The 24,912-nt window shown below is 33.3% G+C and overlaps 1 protein-coding gene across 4 annotated transcripts in view; it reads right to left on the reverse strand.

The window, feature by feature from the left end:
* The window catches only part of LOC122538556 (regulating synaptic membrane exocytosis protein 1), a 289,590-nt gene extending 264,962 nt beyond the window's left edge, over positions 1 to 24,628 (reverse strand). For all 4 annotated transcript variants that reach the window (XR_006308875.1, XM_043672749.1, XM_043672748.1 and 1 more), the window contains exon 1: positions 24,330 to 24,628. The gene's annotated coding sequence lies outside the window, so the exon portion shown is untranslated. The remainder of the gene's footprint in view (positions 1 to 24,329) is intronic.
* Between the last annotated feature and the right edge of the window lie 284 nt (positions 24,629 to 24,912).

The raw sequence follows: 24,912 nt of genomic DNA on the forward strand, positions 1-24,912 counted from the left end.
TTATGTTATGTTATGTTATGTTATGTTATGTTATGTTATGTTATGTTATATTATATTATATTATATTATATTATATTATATTATGTTATATTATATAATATTATGTTATTTTATATTAAATTATATTATACTATATTTACTGTACTGAGTATAATGGAACTTTGTTTATACAGATCGGTTAATATTGAGTTTCGAATATTAATCAATTTCTGTTATTCCTGTCTCATTACCTTTAATTATCCAAACAAATGAAACGAAATTACGGAGAAAATTGGCGAACTTCTCGAACTTCTCGATTATCCGAATAATCTTGTCCCTGAAATGTGCTCGAATAAACCAAGTTCTGTTGCATTGTAGTTCACGAATTTTTCTTTAATTTAATTTAATTTTATTTATTAATGAGCTAATGCCCTTATTTATATTTTTATGAACGTAATGAGACTTGAATAAAAATTTCTAAAAATTTATTAAATGCTGTCCTCTTTATGCGAAAGACACTAATAGCTGAATCGACCAATTCTGGAAATTCACAACTGAATATAGAAAGCAACAGCAAAACAACGGATATTCGTGAATTACGTAAAGAGTGTAATATAATTAATTTATATTACATTGTACGTAATTATTATATTACATATTATATAATTGTTATATTACATTACAATTTATATTACATGTATATATTGCATATATGTATATTATAATTATATTTTAATCCTATTACAAACCCATTAGTTTATAGCTTAAATACATAAGAATATATATATAGTGACTCTTATTACATTTTTATTGTTTTTATCATATAATATGTGTACTCTTATCAAAGCAACATTGAAATTCTGATAAATATATCATATTTTTATATATGTTATAGAATTTTGCATCTTCAAAAATGTACAGTTTAGTTACAAATATTTCGACTGTAAATCCTTATGAATTTAAGAACTTTCAGAATCCTTATAAATTTAAGAACATAAAAACACACAAAATGCATACAACACACGAAAATATATAAAATATTGAAACGAGTTTCCGTTTAGATTCAATTTCTTAATTTAAGAATTTACTTTAATTGAACTTTCCGCTTTGTTTTGTCATTATCTATGACATTAGATCAATTACATCACACATAGATGGCATTGAAAACAGAACGTCTAATTATTCTCTTTGACATTAGTGGTATGAGAGGAACTCTTGATTAGAGTCGAATGCTTTCATAAAGAAAATGAGATATAAAGATAACTTTTTGTTACGAACCCTTTTTTCAAGAATAATGAAGATTAATACATACTATTTTTCATGTTATTTAGTAACACATATTTTTCATCAAAAAGTTTTCAAAAACAATAATTTAATAATCACGTATAATTTTTTAACACTTACTGCGAAATTCTGAGAGAAAAAGATCCTTCGAAAGAATCTGTTCGATTATATCTTCTGGTGTGAAACACTGAAAGTAAAAATGAACTAAGCCACATTTTTTTTTATAGTAAATATATTAAATAAATATTGAAATACTATATAGTATATAATGTTTATTTATAATATATAACACTACTATATAGTATATGAGAATATACTATACAATATATAAGAAAAACAATTTACATTCGTTTATATAATAAACTCTATTGACGCTAAGTCAATTTTTATGTAATATACAGAAATTTTCTGAACTGTACGTCCACAATCTAATCTAATCTAATTTAACAGTAACTTCCAGAAACAATAATCACAATTGATCCCATAAAACCATTCCCATTGGTTTTACCATTTCCTCGTAACTGTTCATAGTCCGTTTCAACAATTAGAAACAATTAGACACACTACATCTCATCGTGAATGTCCCTAATGGGAAGTAATATTTGGCGGAAACCTGTAGCAATCAACACATAGTGAACCGACTAACGGCACTTACATTGCAGCCCATAGTGCTGGCGATAAATTTGCTCTAATAAAGGCTGCCCCAACATTTTCTCTGCAGACACTTACACACTACACATCGACGAAGAATTTCGTCTAAGCAACATTAACCCTTGGTTTCGGTGCAGACGAACGGTTTGCGGCAAATTCGCTGCCGCAACAATTTACCCACTGCATTTTAGAGGAGCGTGGATTTAGACAAGGCAACTCACACGACCAGGGATCATAATCTGAATAAACGTGTGTTAAAGGAACTTCTAATTCGAGAATTTTTTACATTTAATTACTCATGCATAATGTAATGAATATAAAAGAATATAATAATAATATAAAGAATGTAACTATAATAATAATAATAATATAAAGAATATAAAAGTAATAATTATTTAATATTTATTTAAAAAAATATAAAAAAATAAATTATAAATGAATCATAAATTATATTAAAAGAAATCGAACAACGTTTACTAAACTTCATGAAAGTATTACGATTTCTTGAATTTTCCGAGCCTAATATTCAATATGTTCAGTAAAAAGAATTATGCATCGAGCCTCATCTTCAATCGATACTTTCACGTACTATGATAATTTATAACATTTTCAAGAAGAGAAGTGTCCTCACCCTTTCTCACCCTCTGCTCGATGTAGAAACATCTTTGAACAAAATGAATCATGCATTTAGAAAGTAGAGGCTTCGAGCTTTGAATGAATTCAGTTTTATTGTTGTGCGACTAGTATAGATTTAATAATCTTCAAATATTAATGTGAGTAGCTATGTATAATATAGTGTCATCGAAACAACTTGCTGTGACCGATGCCTAACCACAAGTTTCGCACTGAATTCGATTCCAAGGCCGAGGGACCAAAAATAGACGATGTTCTTCGATCACTCGGAATAGCCCCGGGAATATTTTCGACGCGAGGAAATATACGAAAACGCATAATAGCTTCTTTGATACCATCAAAAGCTTTCTGCCTCTCTGTCGATCCGAAACGCTTCTTTTGCGCAGCTCTCCTCTCTTCCCTTTGCAATTTATGATCGAGAAAAGTCGCATAAATATTAGCTTTCAAGCCGGTGGAGAAATGTGTTTCCACGACGGCCGCACGGAAGTAACGTAAGAGGCGAGCAGCCATAGTGAAAGAGATTTAGCGACGCGCACATGGACTTCTAATAAAATGGCACTTGTTACTCAGACGAAGGAGCGCTGCTGGTGATTTTATGGTCACTCGATACATATGTACATAAATGTAGTAGCGAACGGAAGAAAGCTGAAAAGATAAGTTTTTCACAAACGTATAAAATTGTGTAAAATTTAGAAGTTGAAAGTCTTGTTCAATGATCAATGCAGAGCTTGTATAATGCAATTTACCCCTTGCGCTGGCAACTGGTTCGCGGACCATAACGAGCGACCGTACCGTACAATACGATAATTCGTCGCTTTCTGTTTCTTTTCAACTCATCGGCATGATATCACTGGATGGAAATTATTAAGAAGCAATAACTTCTTAATATGAAATACTTCTTAATACTTAAAACTGAGAAAATGTAACAATTTAGGACAAAAAAATTCTGGACGTGCGTGGCACTGCATTCCAGGGCAAGAGGTTAATGTTTCGTCGAGTTTTCTCGTTAAAAAGATAAATTACACGTCGAAGCGATCTATCGATCAACATTGTACTCGAATACGTACAAGTTCCAATGTTGGACAAAAAATTAACCAACGATTAAATCTTTCCAATAACCTTTAATCGCAATTGATTCAAAACATTCTAACTTTGGTAATTAATTACAAATTACGACTAAATTTCTAGTTTAATCATTAGCTGCGACGGACGGACTAAATACCTTTTAATCGTTAATTACGATTGAAGATTAAATTCTTAGTTTAATCAGGTTAATTGTTATTAACGATCGAGTTTCCTTTTAATTATAATCATCAGCTGGATATATTATCGATAATTAATTGCTAAAATTCTTCTCGTAGTTCTGAAATTTGCTGAAATTCTTCTTGTTCGCGACAAATAGAATGAACTAAGCAAAAAAATTATAAAAACTAGTCAGGAAAAAGAAATTAAAAATGTTTCAGATGCTACATTTCTATTCGAGGTAATTATAGCTCGAGATGTAACAACTGTGAAATTCTCATTGTATTCAAAAACATACAATCTTATACAGTTGGATGTAGTGAAGCACGCATAAAATAAACATTACATCCTCGTGATCTCTGCAAATTTATTACCCGTATCGTATTGCACGTAAACAAGAAGAATATTCAGAATTCAGAATATCCTCTAAATGGATCACTAGTGACATGATCACCGACGCGGTTAATTACTTATTTCTGGACTGCGGATTTTTATGCACAATCGTATCTTTGAGAATGTAATAAAAACACATGGTTTCATGTACCAAATTTAAAAGAAAAAAAGAACACTGCACTTTGGATGTACATTTTATATACTCCTTTGCATTATATATTATGCAATGTTGCGCTTCAAAATTGCATGTAATAAAAATTCGCGAAATTAGCCAAATTGTGTTGATATTGGCCTTGAATGGGAGAAAATGCTACTCTCTCTCTCTCTCTTCCACTTATTTTTTCATGTTGAATAAACCCCCATTCGGGGAGTGATGACACAACGATCGGATCGAAAACGTCGCGTAACATCCGCGAAATCCACCACCGCCAGCTGTTTGTTTTGCTCGCGTCGTTAGCCTCGCTGGGCACATCCCCTTCACGGCTGTTTGCAGCCTAATTTCCAGAGGCGAGTCCGAGGCTGATGCTGAAATCGGAGGGAACTGGGTCAACCGATCATCGTGCTCGTGTCCATATCACGGAGAAATAGGAAACGCAAGCGCGTTCTTTTATCGATCACCGTATCCTTCCCACGGAGCGGTGAATCCTCGAGCAGCTTTTCCGATCGAGTAATCACTCGGCGAAATTGTTGTTCTGTCATCGACAACCGATCACGATAACAGCCGGTGCTGATTTCCATTCTCATACCGTTACGTTATGGCGCACGTGGACTCATTAATTGACTATCATTAGGAGAAATCGAATCGAAGTATAGAACGGCTGATCGGCTTTGAAATTATTAGGAACCTCATTACACGGACGTTTTAATGCGCATGGGTTGCGATTATAAGTGCACTCGTTAGTTTGTTACGTGTGACAATTAGTAAATAACGTGAATCGTTAAGTTTCATCTCTTATCGAGGGATAGTTTCAAGATTTAATTTAAAATATTAAAATTATCGACTTTTTATCTATCTGTATTCATAGTGTACACACGCATGTACGTTTGTCGTACAGAAGTTTGGAACATCGATTAATTTTGGACATATAAATGCTGCGTCGTTTTAACATAAATATGATTTAAATAATAATTTGTAAATAAATATCAGTAATACAATATATAAATATTATAATTATTATAGTTGTATAATATATATAATATATAAATATTGTAATTATTATAATTATATAATATATGTAATATATAAATATTATAATTATATAAATAATTTAAATAATAATTTATAAATAAATATCAGTATCTTCAGTAACAATCTTATCTATCAGAAATTGGGTTTAGGGTTCTACCCTAAATAGAACAATTGTCTCTCTGTTGACTTCAATATTGCAAATTAACGCGTTAAAGTATAAAAATTTGATCGAATTTAAACAACAAAAACAAATATCAATTAATATTATAATTATTGTATATTTTTGAGGAAATTTATTTAAATTTATATTACGTATATCGTATTTAATCGTCAATATGACAAAATTTATTTAAATTTATATTACGTATATTGTATTTAACCATCAATATCAGATTTTCCTTTTTTACAATTAATATACAGGCTTAAAAGATGCAGGTACTTTTTTTTATAAATATACAGACATTTTAAAATATACAGACATTTCCATTGTTATAGTGTTAATAATAATGACATATATTTCGATTGTAATTGATCAATATTAATTATTAACTGTCCATCGTATAACCAATGTTTGCGTCAATAGCTATAATGCATTTTGAAATATGTATTTAACACATTATTTCCGATATTTGTTACTTTTGACCTCTACCACTGTTGCTTCTATAATATGTAGGAAACTTGTACAAATAAAAATATTTTCACACATGTAATGAAACACACAAACAAGCGAGGTAAGTACAATATCGTGTAAAAGAGAAAAAAAAAAATGATTAGCATAATAAACGTTCCAGTTTCAATGTGATTATTGAAATTCATTTTTTAATGAATATTCAGTTTCATAAGTTTTTAATTATTAACTTCTCGTACGCGCATGTACGTACATACGTATATACTTGTACAAAATACATACCAATATTCTACGTTGTAAATAAACGCAAAGAAGAGAAACAAAACTTCGCATTTATTCACCGATATTCCTGGGAAAGAATGCACTGTATAATTTCGCAATACTGAAACCGATATCTATTCTTTTTTTTCACCCAGTGCAGCGATATTTGTACCAGAAAATAATCACTACGTTAAGAATCGAACTTGAAATCGAAAATGTTCTATACAAGACAGTATGGGGCAATTTTTTTTTTTCTTTTTAGTATAGCCAAAATTATTATTTCTTGTTTTAGCCAAAATTAGAAAGAGAAAAATTGTTATTATTATTTTTATTTTAGCCAAAATTAGATAGAGAAAAATTATTATTATTATTTTTATTTTGGCCAAAATTAGAAAGAGGAAAATTGTTATTATTATTTTTTTTTAGTCAAAATTAGATAGAAAAAGAGGAAAATGTCTCTATTTCACAACCAAAATCGATACGTTATTTCTCCACTGTTTTATTATTAACACTTTGTATTATAATTAGTTGTTTAGTTTATTACCTGGTGAACTTTCATTTTATTTTTTCTAATTTTGATATGTTTCTTAGACATAATAAAAATTGCTTTCTATTGTCTAAAACACCAGCTTTCATTAACGAACGTAATTAGTTAATATAATTTTAAAAAATTTAAAGATATTACTTTGAATTATTTACTAATTTTACTTATAAACTACACTTGATGACAAAACAAAAATTTAATTCCTCGATATTTATCCATAAATTATTTCTTTTAAAAAACTGCAAAAATATAATAATTTCAGATTGTAAATTCGATGGAAATATATTTAATATATTTACACATATGCATAAACATTACAGTACATATAAACAAAACTTTGATCTAAATTTTGATTTAAATACCTAATTCAATTTTACTCAACACAATTAACTTTATTTTATTATAATTATAACGTTAACAAATAGAAAATATAATTTTTAAGTATCCAATCGCGTTTGAGCAAATTTACCCTTAAATGATATTATGATGTCACAGATAACCACAGTAATCTATATGTTGCAAAAATTAAAGTTATTTAATTCTATTTTGTATTTTATACTTTTTCTGGTAGACAATAATAATAAGATTAAGTTAAATCAAAATCCCAAAATTAAAGCAAAACATAAATTTTTATAACTTTAGATATGTAATGGTACATTAACCCTCAAATAGAATAATATTGTCGCATTATAAGTAATCACGATAATTTAGATTAAATTTGAGTTTCTAAAATTGTAACATGTAAATACTCCTTTTGATTTCTCCGTTTCGTAATATATCATAGCTTTCAACTTGATGCTCATGGATCAATTTAAAAGTTATACTTTTATTAATGGTTATTTTGATGAAAATTTATGGTGATATATGAAAATTAACGTTTTCTGCGGAATTTTAAACAAGTAAGAAAATAGGGAACTTTCTCGTTATATCATCACGAAGAAAGAATTATGAGCACTTTATAGCAAATGTATTAATAATATTAATATTAATGTATTTATGTAGTTGTGTTATATAATAATTGTACAATATAATAATACAATATAATAATTGTACAATGTTCACCATTTTACGGCATTTGCTTTTAATTTTTCCACTTTCTGATAATAAAAAAAAGCATAATACTTTTTATTTTTTCACGTGTTTTACGCGAAACGCTTTCGCAGGCTCATCGATCACAGTGAATTTTTATCAAAGTGGTGGCCGTGAAAATGTAACGTTCAAAATGACATAGAACGTAAAATTAATAAAAATCAAATGAACGATGTTACAGCGTGATATTACAAGCTAACAGATTATTTACAATTAGCAGATATTCTTTATGGTTACACATGTACATATGTATTGGGTTTCTCTAGTTTTCTATGCAAATTGTACACGAATATGTATACATAGATATATACTTTCAAATAAATTTATTTGACTCGATGTTATCTTGAAACAATTTTATTTCTTTATTGACTAGCGAATGATGTTTCTTCAAGTTATTTGATTGTTTGTCTATTAAATAATTATTAAATAATTTTTATTTCATTTTGTGTTTTATATTTGCTTTTAGTTATAATTCTGATTCTCTTGTGCAAACATTGTCGGACAAATTATCTAGGAGTTATATAATATTTTATTCCGATGAATTAACTCAATTAAAAGACTATTTGCGAGTATATTTGACTTGGACAAAAGGTAAAGTTACTTTTCCCAAGTTATTTCTCAAATAAGAATAATAAATCAGTTGAAATGATTCGTTGTTTCAGCTTGTTATTTTTTTTTTTTTTTTTTTTTCGTCTTTATTTCAAATAGAATTTGCCCGATCCTGCTTCCAAAGCAGCTTTGAATAAAATTCCTTTCAATTTGGAATGACCAATTATTTCCCCTGATTCATCTTTTTAATTTGAAAAAACAACTTTACCTTGCAAATAATCGTCTATTTGAATTAATTCATTGGAATAAAATATCATATAATTACCTAATTACGCAAGGTAATTTGTCCGACAACGTTTACACAAGAGAATTAGAAGAAACCTTTTGAGAAATGATTTATGAAAATGAAATAAATACAACATAAAATAAAATAAAAAATTATTCTATTTGATGCCCAAAATAATAAAATAATTCTCTTCTTCAAATAAATTAACGTAGAGTTCATCAGAATATATCGAAATAATTATACATTATTATACATAGTTATTATAATTATATCATTATTTTAATAGTCATTTTTCACATGTTTTATTCAAACAATGGCAAGAAGTTTTCAACCATGCACAAGTAAATTCGAAAACATTCAAATTATATTCGCGAATTCAATTAGAATCGTTATTTCTATTTCAAATAAACACAATAATATTTTATACCTCGAATGCTTCCATGTTTTTTCTTCATACCTACGAGTACTTGCGTTTAATTGGAAGTTTCTTGCCAGCAGCGTAAACGATAATTCGCCGTCAAGCTTAATACGGATAAACTCCCAGTATCATAAACACGACACTCGTAAATAAACGTAGGATCAGCATTTCGAAATCAAAGCTTGGAGGATTTCAAGGTTGGACAGTTTCCTCCTGTTAACAAGCCCTTAAGACTTCTCAGTTCGTTCTGTTCCAATTATTACCATTATGTTGAAAGTGAACTGTAAGTAGAAATAATACTGCATGAACCGTGGAAAGGGGGAGGAAAGCGCATCAGGGATGGAAACGAAACAGAACGAGAGAAAACGGACGAGAGAAGAGAGGATGTCGAGCAGATCGCGTGGCCCTCGACAAGGAACTAGGCCAACCGATGACCTTCTTGCAAATAAGTAACCAAGGTGATACACAGCATCGTGGAAAATTATAACGGCAATTCCCCAAGAAGCTCGTTGAAATATTCATCAAGAATCGTTAACGAGATGAAGGACCGATTGGTCGTTAACCTTGCAAAGCTGAACAATACAAGTATCGCGAAGTATGTATGTATGTATATTTATGTCGATTGTTAAACACTGTATCTGATGTGTTTTTTTTTTTTTTTTTTTTTTTTGTTTTTTTTTTGTTTTTGTTTTTGTATCCTACACCGGGTGTTTTCGAAGAAAAGAATGAATGTCGGAGAGGAGTATCTCTTCTCGTTTAAGATTTCTTAAGCACAGGCGATGAATTGCAAAACATTTTACAAAAAAAAAAAAAAAAATTGCAAACCAGAAGATATAACGCGTCTAGATTGGTTCTCGTCGAACGAATTCAACTGACAAACGATCGAAATTTCAACTAATTGTAACGAGACAGAGCGGCACACAGTGTATTTTCCTTTTCTCTTCTTTTGTTTCGTTTCGAAAACATTCGTCGGAATCTACATCTCCCTCAAACTCTTGCGCTGGAATGACGTCGAGAATTTCTCGCAATTTTTCAAATTGCAACGTTTTCTCAGTTTCAAGTATATACTATGTTAACCCAGGCAAAACAAATCAAATGACAGATCTATTATTTCTATTCAATGATATCGCACCGACACGAGTTCGAAAGAAGGAGCGAGCGACGAATTGTTACATACGACGCCGGTCACTCGTTACGGTCCGCAGAAACTGACGAAAAAACTCGAGCCTTGGCGACTTTAATTGAAGCGCATGTCCGACTATCCCAGAGACTCTGCCACTAATTTCCGTCAACGATGCGATTCATCATAACGTGGAGACAGCAGAGTGGAAGCAAACGGGAGTGGAAACGCACAGGCAAAGAGAGCGGTGTTCTGAAAAGGTGTTGCTGATTCTATTTGCGATGAAAAGATTGGCACTCGGCAATTGGCTGGCAGGAAGCAGCTGCTCCGCCTACCGTAACGCTACTCTTGGTGCCTTGGTCACGCTAATTTGCATACCGTTTGTATATCTAACGCGCGACTCTAGCCGCCTATAACCCAGCCCGACACGCGTGAAAACAAATTAAACTAATCATTTCTCATTGGTCTAACGAAGAGATGTTTTCGAAACTGGCGTGAAAACCAACCCAGACGTTTTGTTATACTTCCTTCTTTTGGCCTCTCTTGCATTTCTTTTTTTCCTTCGACCATCACGAATCGATCTTCTCGAAGATCAGGCCAGAAGAATATGCCCTTTTCTTCTTCGAAGCCGCTCTGATGATTTAAAAACGAATTTGTCTCAGGCTGAAAATTATTATTACACTTTACGATTTTAACCGTGGCTTTATGCGTATTTATATCTACACTTGTGCGTGAGCGTGTGTGTGTGTGTGTTATAAAAAAAAAAATCGCCTCCCGAAAATTAAGCCGATTCGTCGACGTGCGTTGTATTTAAATTGGCTAGTTTCCCTTTCGTAAGTGTGACTCCTCGTCGCATTCTCCTGCAGTTTTGTAACGCACGATACGCGAAAAAGCTTGAGCAGCAAGAAGCGGCGTTACACGAGCCATAAAACAAAGGCCAGGGGGCTTTTCTCGAATAATCGGCCATCCGGTGAATGAAATTGAATCGTGACTATCGAGCCTGACTCGCAAACACCCGGTGGTACTCTCGCCTGCGATATAGACGAGATTAATTCTCAATCTTCTCTCGAACGCGCGTGTGTAAATGTGTAAATGTGTGTGTGTGTGTGTGGATGCAGCACTCTACCGAACGTAAGTGTCGAGAATTGAAACATCCACTCGGGGAAAAAGTCGAGCGAACGATTACGTTTACTTCATTTTTTTTTTTTTCTTGTACGCGAACGAATGTCTGAACCAAATTGTGATTGATTGGAAAATAAAAGCAACGAAAATTATTCGACTCATCCGAACTTACGATCGACACAGTGTTCATGTGTACGAGCGTGTGTGTGTGTGTGTGTGTAAAGATGCGAGCGTGTATTATCTACATATGTACACAGGACAAACACAGAAGCGTACGGTGTGAGAGGATCGGTGTATGTGAAGAGCGTGTGTATGCTTCGTTATAGCGACGTTAATTAATTAGCGAGGGGGGAGGGGGGAAGAAGAGAGGGGAGGGGGGAAGAAGAGAGGGGAGGGGGAATGGCCAAGATCCATACACGCCTCAGAGAGCCTCGGAGGAGATCTTTCTTACGGATCTCTTGTCTGCACGATCGTGTTGAACAACGTGTTTCCATTCCAGGATTATCGGCGCTCATCGTGTCTCTTCACTTTTTTTTTTTTTTTCTTATTTACCCTCCCCCTTACTTGCTAATGAAAGAGCAATTTATCCATTACTGATATGCAATTAATACCTGAACTGAATAATTGGAACACTGCGAGTAAATACGTTTAGACGCATCGTGTGTCGATGTGTAATTTCTTCAAAATGACGAAACGAGTGCAACCAACACTGGCGCTCGAAATTCCATTTCACGACACGACGTTCGTCAAGGTCCAGGAAGAGTCTCTGGCAGCAGGCTGAGGCTTGTCGAATCCGAACCAAACTACTGGTAACCGTAAATAACGTATGCGTTTGTTACTCCTCGGGGACCTAGGTACGGGCGGTACGCTACGAGATTAAAATAGGAATAATGAGAATAATGGATGTTGGATTCGTGGAAGAGAAAAAAGAGAAAGAAAAAATGAATGAAAGAAAGAAAGAAGAAGAAAAGGGAGAAGAGAACTAAGGTAAGATACGACAGATGTATCTGTGTGTTTCTGAAAGTGTGTATAAAACAAAGAAAACGTTGGTCTTGGCCCCGCGTCGCAAGGCGACGTGGGATAAAAAGAAAGAAAACAAAATGCTAAACATGTCTTTTGCTATTTTCACGCCAGAAGCGTTTTCCCCCGCTGCGCCTCGATTTTCCTCGTTTTCTCACGGCTACGTAATCCGTAACAACTTAGACTGCGGATGTTCCAGACGGAAATGCCATATTTTTTGTGAGAAAGCAACGAGAAAAATAGAAATTTTTAGTTTAAGTTCGAAAAATCACAGAGTAATGTTTCGTTGAATTTTTTTTTTTTTTTGCACATTTACATTATCCTCGTAAACATCTGCAGTCTAACCTAATAATCGTATGCGTTATATGTACTATTATATAAATCGTTCTCCACAAAAAAAGAAATAAGAAAAAAGAAAACAATTGGGAGAACAAGTTGTACGTGGGCGTCTCGTTCGTGTGTGTGTGTGTGTGTGTGTGTGTATATTTGAGTGTGAAACGTGTAGGTATACACCTACAGGTGAAAATCTTTCTCTCCTTTTTCTCGGTTATTTTCCAAAGTCCGGAAGTGAGCTGGTCGAGATTCAAAATTCGAGGCATGATGTGTGGTGGTCTCGGCGATACACGAGACATTTCTCATCGTATAGTTTAAGTAATTGTCCGAACGCCAACGTTCCGCAAACGTCCCGAAAAACTTGGAAACTCGCCCCGAGAAACGAGATGATTCAGGGAGACGTATCAAAGCGCTTCCAGTGGGTTTCGAACGCCACGAAGAATTTGCAAAATTCGTTTCGATCGATTTCGAATCGACTCGTGCTTCCCGTGCCGATTGCGCGGGAATATATTTTCGATTTGCGTCGCAGGTAAAGAAAAAANTTTTTTTTTTTTTTTTTTTTTTTTTGGTTATTGTTTGGTTATTTCCTTTGGAAGTTTATTTAATAATCTCTAAATGGAATACAATATCATTTGTGTGTCTACGCACATGTTCAAAAGTCAAAGTATGTACAAATGTTGTGTGTATGTATATTTGTTTCGAAATTGAAAAAATCAATATCATTTCTTTGTAAGGTGTTAGTTCATTAACAATTGTGTTGTAGGATGCAACATGCAGTTTAAAAGTTAGGTGTTATCTACGATTATTAAAAAGGAAAATCAAACAATATCCTGGATACTTTTGGACAACACTGTACGTTAGAAAAAAATACTGATTTACTTATTAGTTAATATGTATTATTTCGATCTCGGAAGAATAACAATGTTTCTTACTTATTTGTTTGCATTTGTTTGGATAATATGAATAAATTGGAATAAAAAAATCACGAAATATACCTACTATTGTTATTGATGGATAAAAGTATACAAAATGTGTTATTATTATATTCATTAAACCATACAAATTATTATTATTGTTAATTATATAATATTATCACTTATTCGCTTTATATTGTATATAAAATTATATTTATAATATATATATATATATTATATATTAATAATATTTATAATATTATTATTAGTATTATTATATTTATAATTAAATTATAAATATAATAATACTAATTAAATTATATTTATTATATTTATATTTATAAATCGTGCTTTCGAAACACGATCTTACGAATATAAATTAGAAACATTGTCAATATTTTAGAAATGGTTTAATTTTAACTAACAAATTAATTAAAATTTACAATCATTATATGTTCCACATCTATTCTTTTTCTATTTGAAATATTTGATGTATAAATATTTAGCAGACACACATATATATATATAGATTTCCATGATTGACTATACATCTTCATTTTATATTTCATACTTATGGTTTCAAATTTTGTATAGGTAAGCTAGATTTGTTTTGAAAAACATATAATGAGACGAAAGATGTAGACAGTAGAAACTTTTGTCTGTTTAACATGGATAAAAAAGTACTTATACATTAATATAATAATAATAATTCAACGAAACAAGAAATGTTGAACATGAAATTTAAATTTATTAAAACTTTAATAAACATATTAAATTTTTTCATAAAATTCTTTTACGAAATAGAAGACTTTATTAAAAAAGAGTTAAACGCGAATGAAATAAATCATAAAGTTACTGAGAACTACCACCTAAAGATTTTAGTCGCAACCATAGCCTTTTTTTAATGATAAACAACACGTATGGAATTAAATTTTAACCAAAGTCAATAAAACCTCAAACATTGGATGTTTTCTGATCAAGAGTTCAGTTATTTTAACCGTAACAAGTTAATATTATGCTCCCTCATCTTTTTATTATCCTTTTGTCCCTTAACCTTTTGTACTCTGACGGCGTTTAAAAATATCGCTTTATACAAACGCTTATATCTCTTCAGTGTGGCAACAATTCCTCGTGGTACTCAAAATGAACATTTATGAATCGGTGGATGATGGGACGTGAATGTTTCTACGTTTTCTTGCTTTGTGCAGCACTTGGTTTGCCATCTTAAATGTAACACAGTAGAGCTCTCTATTTTTCAATTCATTCGATTGTTTTATTTATCTGTGTAAAATGTCTGCTCGTTATTCTATTCTAGTGATGTGACACTCGAGTATCAGCAAATGATCAATTTATAATCTTTCAGAGTAGTTTCATTGATTTACAATGTCGCACTTCTAAACATTTGCATGAGTTTTGTAAAATAAAATTTTGTTCTTTATTTTATTGCAAACTTTTTCCTATTGCTTGCATTCTGATTTCTCTGATACATGATTTTTATACTTTAGTTGTTGGTAGTTTCAATCAGTTAAGATATTCAAACAACATCAAAAGAGGAAAATTTCTTTTCCTTTTCCTTTTCATATGTTTAGAACACGTCGAAAGTCGTCTAATTTCATAAAAATTTAACAAAAAAAGTATCGTAAGTGAGGCAAATTTCTAGTCTATCGAACTTTTCCCAATTTTATCTACTTTCCTCTTTAATAAAATCGAAAAAGTTATACAGTTTAAGAAAAAAAAATCACATTTAAAAAATTATAACGAAGTAGCCAAAATTGGGAAAAGTCGCCAAACTAAAAGTTTAACTTAATTTTGAAGGGGCAAAGGAAATCGAATGAATATTTTCTAAATATTACTATACTTTCGTCTTCAACGAAAATGAAATCGGAGATTGCTTTGAGCGTCCCAATAAAACGCTATCGTTCATTCGGGAAAACAAAGATTTTCCCCCGTTAACGAACACGCGTGCTTCTCGTAGTTCAACGTCGCGGTTTCTCGTTCGATCAGCGAACGCACACTTGACACCAAAGGTGTGATACCGTAGCCCGTGCTAAAATGTCATGATATCAATGCGTTAAGATGTCAATATGTCAACGGCATCGACATTGTTACGCGCGCGTGTTCGAGCTTTATACCTGGAATGGGCGTTCGAGAGCAATACTGTAACTTGCGTTAATTTACGAAAATGAGAAAGTGTCAATCTGTCAAGCACGTCGAGTTACTGTTACATTATCAAACGCTCAAGTCTGGCTTTTAAACCGTCTGAAGGCTAAAAATCCTCTTAATTATCCAGCCTTGACGTGTACCAGGAACCGGGTAATTGTAGAATGCATCAATTTTGTGAAAAAGTAAGGTGCTGCTCGCGATACGCGACGCTCGAATCAGATTATCGAGGCATCCCGGTTATCTCGAAACATCTCGTTAACGACACGAAAGCTTGAACTCCACCGTAGAAAGTAAATGCTCCTTTGTGTTATCCTTTTAAGAGTCTCGAGCTTCTATCCAGACGTTCGCGAAGTGAAAATAGAAACTAACTCGGGCGCCGTGTGCCGTGTAAATGTTTCAAATGTATTAAATTTGTGAAATTTAGGAATTTTAACATCGTAGGAACAACGAGGAAGAATACATGAATTTTAGAGAATAAAGTTGGTCGCGTGTAATTTAAATTTTCGTTCGCTTGCGAGTGAAAAGTTTGTAAACACGTAGATTTGTTTAAATATGTAGTAAATATGAATTTGCAGTTATATTAAATAATTGTAATGAGTGTAATTAAATTTGTGAAATTTAAGATTTTAATATTCTACTTCTAAGAACAACTTCAACAAAATTATAGTTACATTGCAAGAAAGGGATTTAATTAAATTAATAAATCTAAAATTTCCCATCTGTGCGTGTCAATATGTTAAATTTATGCAATTCAGCAGAATGTGATACCTGCAATTTAAAGTTGTAATATTCTACCAACAACGGGAACGAATATTTTAATTTTATAAAAATGAGAATTAATTCAATCGAATTTTATTGTATGCAATAATATATTCGAATTTTGTTTTATATTTGTTATGCATGGAACAGTATAATTCGAATTTTATTTGCATGTAAAGGTAGAAATCGTTGCCAAATAGATTTAATTAATTAAATTAATAAAATTTCCAATTTTGTGCCATATAAATATTACATGTATTCCAATTACATTAAATTTACAAAAGAGGCTGTAACATTCTACCAGCAAGAAGAACAAATATTTTAATTTTATAAAATAAGAATTATCCATTAAGTGACAATAGTGTTGTTCAACTTAACATTTGCAATATTTTTCAATCGATTCAAATTATCCAATTTTGTTTTTTAATTCAGTTCAATTAAGGTTACTCGCTTAATTTCTTTCTTTTTTTTCTTTTTTTCATTACTATTTGTTTCACCCGGGGGGGAAAAATTGCAAGGTTGAATTAATCGTTCGTAATTTGATTTACTTGTAAAAAGAGAGATTGTAATTAAATAAAATTTAATTAATTTCATAAATTTAATTGTAACTTTCCAATTTAATTCACGAACTAGAAATTAACACTGCCTCGCGCAGCTATTTGCAACAACGAAGCGAACAAATAAAATAAAACCTGAAATATATGAGCATGTAAATATATGGTATAATTTGTAAACAATATGCACGGAGGATTGATGAAAAATTTTTAATCGCAGAAACTTCCTGCATATCGTTGTTTTATAATTGGCATCAGTCACTTTTCATTGAAAACAACTTATGCAACATAAATATCCTTTTGTTGTTGAAATCATCGATTGGAGGAACAGTTTTGTCATTTTAAGACCCATTAGAGACCAACATCAACGTTGCATCAACGTTTCATTGCGCAATTTTTTTTAATCAGAATTATGAAACAATATTTCAAGAACTCGCTCGATACGTTTTCATCATTAGGTGTTTTATGATTTTATGAAACTTCGTTTTGAAATATTTGCAATGTTACGACGAAATTATTGCTCGGTTCTCAATGCGTCAGTATGATTATTGTAAAATAATCATTACGATGTTGTAACTAAACTATTTCATCAACTGAAAATTTCGACAGGAAGGTTTGTATCTTTTTCAAAGAAAACTGACTTACACTGATTAGATTTCAAACTTCTCTCGAACTTGGAAAATTTAATCAAGCATGCAAATCCATGTAGAACGTACTTAAAAATAATTAAAGTGCGCAGGAGGAAAGATGTTTAGTTTGAGAAAGGCTGTAAATAAAAAAGATCGCTTGCACTTTCAAACTTTAATATACATTACACGAAGGCTCAGAAATTCGTTACAAGCTTATCTCGTGCTTATCTCGTTTTTGAAAAAGAATCGAAGTTCTAGTTCTACTCTTTTTTTTTTTTCACGTTCCACCGGAAACGATTTGTCCACTTTATTTTACTCTCGATAATACACAACCGATACAGTTCCCTTCTTTCACAAACATGTTCTTCCACCACGTAGCCTTCGGACCTACAACCTGATGAACAGAAATATTTGCCCGACGTTTGAAAAGATCGGCGACATCGGCAAGTATGAGAATTCAATAATAACCGAGCAAGTACAATCCAAACGCGTGTGAGATATATTTCAATTTGCCAAGGTTGGAGCAAACAGCTCCTTTTTCCCCTGACCTCCACACCCGAGCAGGTAAAGCCGATAAATTTCATCGCGGTGAACGTTAATTTCTCGCGAAGGATCGCGAACCGAGAACTGCTCGGCAACTCGCTCGATTCGAGGAAATTCTCCCATCCCTTGCCAATCTATTCACCCTCTCCGATATCTTAAATCCAGTGAAACGGCCGCGCCATTAATTAAACCCTCGGATTACGGATAACGGGGGAGATGAAAACTCGCGAACACCGAGGTGTTGCGTAAGTAGTTGCGGAGGAGAGCTTACGTCTGGTCGAATGTCAGGCCACCGATCATTCAGCGGGCTAAAAATATCGGAGAGATCGTGTGTTCGGGAACCACCCACGCGAGATTCCGAAGCCAGAGGTCGGAGGTGGATTCCGAAGGAGCTCACGAACGATCGTGTCTGGCACGTAGAGTCGCGATATTGCCGGATGTGAGAAAAAAGAGAGAGAGAAAAGAGCCGTGAGTCTCTCGGTGAGAGCTGGTATTTCTCGTTGGTGAGAAACGGAGAAAGGAAAAGGCAACAGATGAAAGGACGTGTTATTAAGGGGTCGGGACAGTTTGAAACTTTTTAAAAAAATCGATTTTTTTTTTTTTTTTATTGTTTTAAATGGTAGTTTGAAGTCTTAAAGAAATAAGAAATAAGGTACAAAGGTTCTAGCTTTTAGAACGACTTATTTTGAGGTATAATATATAAATCCGCGGATATAGAATAATTGAATTTATATCGCTGTTTACAACTTTCAAGCTGTATTATAAAGTGTACATCGTGTGATTCAAATATTACTTTTGGTGAATCGAATATTAGGGGACTTGGATTCAATTTAGTTGTGAATTGTAAGAACTGTGAGCCGCGATATATATATATATATATAAGTGAAAAAAGTAAGTAAAGGATACACATGAAAAATGACGTTTTGAAACTTTAAAGCGTTTTTCTCGAAACTAGGTTTTTAGAAACGGTGTGCAAGACATCTCGGAATCTAACCAACCGATTACTATGAAACTTGGTACGTCTCTTTAGTGTAACATTTACTAGGGATTGACGATCGAACATTTTTTAATTTTTAACAATTTCGAAAAATATAAACAGAAAACGTAGAAATTTTTGGCATAAATTCGATACATCAAGAGCAAATAGCTGCTATTTTCATAATTTTCACAGAAATGAAAATATTGGATCGTCAATCCCTAGAAAATATCGTTTACTTTTGAACTTTTGAACTTCTTCCTTTCTGCAACTCCGTTTGGCTGGAATCATGCACACCGACAGGCAATATAAAAGTTAAAAAGTTAAATGTTCAATTATATATATATATATATATATATATATATATATATATATATATATATATATCTTTTTTACTAGTCCTCAAAGTATTCATAATTTTTAGGCCCGTCAAATTGTCCTGCTCTCTTAATCTGTTGCGCTGGAATGACGTGCCACGCACGTCGAGAATTCTTTGTCCCAAAATTGCAATATTTTTTCAGTTCTAAGTATATTTAAGTATAACCCAGGCAAAACAAATAATAAATTTGTTCAATAATTTCCATCCAGTGATATCATACCGACGAGTTCAAAAAGAAAGCGGCGGAATTATTGTATACGGTTCGGTCGCTCGTTATGGTCCGCAATCAGTTGCCAGTGCAAGTGGTTAATCTCTTATTGACGTGCCACGCACGTCGAGAATTCTTTGTTCCAAATCGCAACATTTTCTCAGTTTTAAATATATTTAAATGCAACCAAGGCAAAACAAATGATAGTTTATTACTTCTTAATAATTTCGATCTAGTGATATCACACCGACGAATTCATAAAAAAAAAGAAAGCGGCGAATTATTGTATACGGTTCGGTCGCTCGTTACGGTCCGCAATCAGTTGCCAGCGCAAGTGGTTTAAGAAGGGTGAAAAGCAAGAAGAGGTGGCCACGTGTCAGCTATCGTGTTCCACGCTCTTGAAAAAAAATTGCTCGGAACAATAGAAGTGTAGGCGGTATGTGCCGCGATTATTTCTTTCGTGCAAAAGGAGCAAGCGAAGAGAGGGAACGGCTCGGAAGACTGTGTTTGCCGAGAGGTTCCTCGTCAACCCCGGAGCCGCGTACTTCCGCGAACAAAAGGAGCAAAGGAGAACAGATTCCCCGGCAAAGTGCAAGAGGAAACCGTGCAACTGAGGGTTTGCCTTGCCTTCGCGTGCAACTCCCGGCTCGGATTAATTTGCGTTTTCGAAATTGTAAAGTCCAAGTTGTTCCGTAACTCCGCTTAAATATCGCAACGGAGGAGAGAAAACGACCGGTCTCGGCGTCGGTGTCGGACTAATCTCTTTGCACCAACCGACCACATTTCCATCGTACTTTTTCAACAACTCGTTAACCGTAGAGCTTCGAGAATGAAACGAGAGTGAGAGAGTGAGAGAAAGAGAGAGAAAGAAGGAGGGAAACAAAGAACAAATCCCTGAACTGGATCACTTCGCTTGCTTCTTTCTGCCGCTTGAGCCACTACGTTCCAACGGGCAAAGTGTTTGGACAATTTTACGATTTTGTAACTTTTTAATAAATACATAATACTGGAAAATTATTCAGGAAATTTCATTGACACAAGGCAAGATCCGACTATCAGGACGATAATTTAAGTTTGAAGCTAATGTAAAATTGCAAGATACTGATTTGATGCAAGTATATGTTTGGCAAATATTGCAGAAGTATTTGAGGAATAGTCAGTTACTCACTTTTTATAAATCTTGATATTTAGTAGAACCGAGCGTACTTAATTACGATTTGTATATAAGTATATAAGTCTGTAGTTAATTTCGTACTGTTAATTTTGCTTAAGATGATTGTTTACGCTGTGCACCAATTTTTTTCCTAAATATATGTTTACAACAAATATCTTCTATGTACATTTTCAGGTTAGTTTCAAATTCTGTCTATTATAATAGTCACTTTTCATTAAGATGTTAATATTTTATACAACACACAAAAATTATTTTATGATAAGTTTATCAAAATAAAAGATAGAAAATAATAATGACAAACATATTGAACGAATTCTTGGAATCTTTTTTTTATAACTCCAGTATTCAATGATAAAATTTGATAATATAAACTTACACATGATTAAAAAGAATTACACATGAAATGTTGTTTTAACGCAATGTTGGTCCTTAATGAGTTTAAGAAACGTTGCAAACGATCCTTAAATTACAAATAAACCTTTCCAAATCAAACTTTTATTTCTTAATCTATATATAATATCTTCTTTGCATAATATATAAAGTATTCTTATTTCATGAATGTTATTTTTATTAGTTTCTTAAATTGCAATTTGGAAATTTTGAATTTGCAACTTTTATGATTAAATTCTCACATTTATTCGATGAGTTTTTCAAGTCATTTATTCCTTTTTTTATTATGTGTCATAATTCACACTGCGAGTTTTAAATATTGCAGTCAGACTTTGCAAAATTAATTTTCTTTGAAACTGATTATTTTCACAAACGCATCAATCTGTTTAAATTAATTTAAAATTTTAGTTACTCTTGATCGACATTCACTCTGCGAATTGTAAATACAATTAGATTTAGACAAAACTAGTTTCCTTCCAAATTCGTTTATTTTCCAGAACAAATTAATTTTTTATAAAATTTTAGTTGCTTTTTTAGTCACTTATGCACTTGATCGTAGATTTTCACGCGTATACTTGGTCAAATGTAAAAATGTTTAACTACTAACTGGCAACTACTATCTATTTGAAAGATCACAAATAATCACGAGAAAAGTCGCAGAAAAGTATTCACTTTCATCACTAATTGTTAAAATGTGCACTCCGAACATGTTCGTTGAGACGAGAGTCATCGTGGGGAATATACATACCAAAATTTAATGGGAGATGCAGTTGTTAGAAAAATCAAAAATTAATGACGAAATCGTCATGAAATCGCGACTCGTGTAGAATCCTCTTTCGCGAACAGACTGACAGATAACGTCATAAATGCTTCGAAAATTTAAATTGGATCGATCATAAATCGTGTTGAAAAATTCAAGCGAAAAACTTAATCTTGGCGTAACCCTGATCTGTCATAAACTTTCCTACGTGACGATAAAACGTAGGAAAATTTCCATCAAGGAATCCAGACGCTTAGCGCGCGAACTCGGTACGCGATTTCACCGACGATAAAATCAAAGAAAATCCGCGCGGAAAATTACCGCGACGTTTGCTAATTAATTAGTCTATGTAACTTCTCGCGCGTTTTTTTCCAACGGCGAGATGTTTTCCTACCGGCGGTGAATTTTTTAATAATTCAATTTGATAACAGCTATCAACTGATCGTCAGAAATTTCTTTCAACTGCTATATATACGTTCGTTCTATGAAATTTTATGAAATTAAATAAAATTACGTTGTATTCGAATGAAAATATGAATATAAAAGTTACAATGTTGTGTGTAAATGTTTCTACACTAAAAAAAAAAAAAGAGAAACAATCTAAAAATTTATAATTCGATAAACTACTGTTTCAGGTAAAATCAACCGATTATTATTTTTCCGTAATAAATTTATATTGTAAATAATTGTAAATTTATAAATAATATAATAATAAAATATAATAATATAAATAATAATAATAAAATAAAGAGCCCTATGCAGCCTCTAATAATTCTTCTAGTTTTGTAAAACGAGAAATAAATTGTACCGAGATCAACAGAGAATTGATGATACTGAAATAAAAAATTGCTCACATTAAGGTAAACTCACTTCATCTGATTTATGTACGTACATCGATATTAAAAGTTTAAACAAATTCACGATTACACTTACGTATATTCATTCTAATTCCTTACCTAAAATCGCGAAATAAAACAGCAGAATTTTTACGTGATGGAAAACCATATTTACGTAATTTATGAAATTGTCATTAGATTCTCAAGTTCTCTATTCGGCTAAATGTATAACTTTGTCAGTGGTCAAATATCATTCGACAAACGCAAAATTTAAAGCAGCAGCATTCGTTCAAATACATTTAAAATATGTAAAGGAATATAAGTTATGATTACGAAACTATAAAAAAAAAACAAGATTGATACAGACTTTATCATAAATTCTATCGAACATTGATAAGTGTCGGACGATTTATAGTTGAAGGCCTACATGACTTCAACCATAAATCGCGCGCGAGATGCGTTTCATTTACCAACAATTACGAACAGCAAACGCTGCCAAATAAAATGAATAGAACGCCTGCATCTGCAAGCTGGATTATTAATTTATTTGGTATTAGCTTGCTAGCACGACCTGTTACACGAGTCGCGTGCAATCAATGCGCGCGTCGCGACGCTCGCGAACGTTACCTAATGTTAACATTAAAAGTAAATATGCACTTTCGCTCTTTCTCTCTCTCTCTCGCCAACGTTCCATCGTTCTCCTCGTTCGCGATTACGTTCGCGAGGTCAACGAAACGAAATCGCCATAATTCTCGCGAGAATCGTTGGGGAAATCGTTGCAAAGTAATTAAGAAGCAGCTGTTCTTTTCGATTTGGCGAGGGAACAACATCCGAGGCAACACAGAACCGCACGATGAGAGGCTGAAGGATGGCACGTTCCCGAACGAATCGGTGGAAATGGGATCGGAAATCGGTCGATTGAAACGGAGGGGGAGGATTAAATCCATCTCGAAATTGCGTTTGGTTTCCACGGGAAAGCCCTGTGGAATCGTAACGCGTTCAAAAGAACCGTCAGCCCGTTAGTTCTCCAAAAGTGTCGCCAGGAAAAATTTCACGACGGTAAAAAATTTCCAATTATACCACGCGGAAACGTTTCCGTTTTTCCCGTCGAAAAGCCGACTTCTCGTCGAATCAATGGATCGAGCGTGACGTTTGATCGAAACGCGAATACCTGTGTACCGAATGATCGATAGGAAAATACGCGAGGCAAGGAAATCGTTACGGGTGTAATCGCGATCCGAGAGATCGATGGGAACGCGCGACAGTGGTATATATTGAGAGAAGAGCCGGGGAAATGACCAACCTGTTACTTGAAAGCTACGGGAGCTTCCGTAGCGGGGAAGTGCGTGCGTTCTTTCAGCCGCGCTCTCGCGTTCAGCTGCCCCTCCGGATGGATACACGTGCTCTCCCGTATATGTTCTACGAACGTGGCCGCGTAATTAACGATTAACGTGCGCGTTCTCAACGAACAACGTTTGACTCTGTCTCACGCGGTTGGACTCAATGAGTGCACGCGGGCACATATGTTTCACGCGCTGTGCGTGTACTTCTTGCTCTACGTGCGTGTACCTCTGTGTGTGTCTGTGTGTATGTGCGTGCGTGTATGTGTCTGTGTGTGTGTGTGTGTATGCATAAATATATTATACGTGTACGTGTGCGTTTGTTTGTGTGTTGTGTGTTGTGTGTGTGTGTGTGTGCGTGTTCACGCGTATACGTCAGTTCTAAGTACGAGGTGTGCCTGTTACGCGGTTCTCTGTGGCTGGAAAAAAAGCAACGACGCGCATGCCCGTTGTTTTATTAGACGCGCAAAGGAAAACTCGCGGCGAGCGGACCGACTTGACGGAGAATGGACAAACAAAAAAGAATTGAATCACCGTGATATCTAG

This window comes from Frieseomelitta varia, unplaced genomic scaffold, assembly GCF_011392965.1.
Source record: "Frieseomelitta varia isolate USP_RPSP 00005682 unplaced genomic scaffold, Fvar_1.2 scaffold_167, whole genome shotgun sequence".
Classification (NCBI taxonomy): domain Eukaryota; kingdom Metazoa; phylum Arthropoda; class Insecta; order Hymenoptera; family Apidae; genus Frieseomelitta; species Frieseomelitta varia.